Source organism: Propithecus coquereli, unplaced genomic scaffold (genome assembly GCF_000956105.1).
Source record: "Propithecus coquereli isolate 6110/MARCELLA unplaced genomic scaffold, Pcoq_1.0 Scaffold245, whole genome shotgun sequence".
Lineage (NCBI taxonomy): Eukaryota > Metazoa > Chordata > Mammalia > Primates > Indriidae > Propithecus > Propithecus coquereli.
The window spans coordinates 224,141-225,712 of NW_012148008.1; positions in this window are offsets into that span (position 1 = coordinate 224,141).

Consider the following 1,572-nt stretch of genomic DNA (forward strand, 5'->3'; position numbering starts at 1 on the left):
GTATATGCTGAAGATTTCAATTAAAATAGACAGCAGGGTGATATTGAATCAATACTTGTTGTTTTGTATCTGGGGACAAAGAAGCAATATGAAATATGGAAATCTAAGAGAATATAAATGCTCTAGGATGTGCTATGAGACATACTCTCCTCTTGTCAGACAGACATGATTTTTAGAGCAGAGAACTTGCTGGCTTAAAGAAGAAAACTTGCCGGTTTCATTAATTTCGTATCTTACACTAGACAGAGTCACTGTTCCAGTCATTAAAGTACCCATCCTAAGCTTCCATTAAGTTTGAGACAAATGACAGCAGATTTTAGAAGTGCTTTGTACAATAATAATATGTAGCTACCTACTGCTTAGAGATGAGTAAGCTTGTGATAACTTTACTAAAATCTGAGTTCTGCTCTGTTTCCTATTCCTACTTAGGTTTAATTTTCATGAGCTTGCCAAAAACATAATTATTAGTGCTTATAAATACCTGGTGGAGATCACATTCAAAGAGAGTCATTCTTAGAAGAGAAAAAAAATGCAAATATAAAGTACCAATATGGTAGGAACTGGGTGTTTGGGATCGCCATTTTCCTTATGGCAAATTTGTGTTTTTCCTCCAACCTGCTCAGGAGTGTGTGGAGAGTACAAACAGATTAGATTGAAAGAGCAATGAATTGCTTAGACATATTTAAGGAAACTTCAGAATAAATGTTATCAGATCACAGGTGTCTCTTGCGACCAAAATTAGGATAGGAAATCTTCAAAGAGCAAATCTCTAGTGAAGAAAATAGTGATTTTATTTTTACAACCAAGATATTTCATTATTTTGTGTCATACTGTGCACCCCACAAAGTATCAGCCTGGAATTCAGAAGAGCCTGCAGGAAATCTTGTGACAAACATTTAAGGTCAACTAGATAACATTTTCAGACTCTATGATTCCCTCTGAATTTACTATTGTTCATTCTGAAGTCATTGTTCTCTGAAGGCAAGAAGCAGAACAAACACTAACTGTTGGACATCTTGTCTTGCTGCCTATCTGCAGAATTTTTTGGCTGCATGCAGTTCCTCCAGAATATGGTAGGAAAAAAGTATTTGTGTTTATACATTTTGTGTTTTTCCTGAACATATTATTTTCCTATAGACTCATAATATTTCTTAAACTGCTAAGGTACACGAGTTTTCCAAATTGGCAGTTATTGCTTAGACTGGGACAGTAAATAATCTCCTTTGTTTGAAAAGTTAACCCTGAGGAAAAGATGAGGATACTCGAAAAGTTACCTGTAAGTACTTAGTGCCTTGTTTAAAGCACATGGCTCCTTTACAGCCATCCGCAGGCACAGATTCCTACAAAAGGTGTTAATAAGTTCTTGATATATATATGCATATGCCTCCTGGGCTTATGCTCCACCAACAGTGAGGAGAGAGCTATAATAGTCGATCCCTTGAGAAAACTCTGTTCATTACTGGGAAGAAGAATCTGATTGCTTTTCTATAATGCTTGGAAGATGTTGTATCCCTATTGTTGTAGATATCCAAGTATAAAACATAGTGTAGTAGATGTTTTGTTAATTTTTCA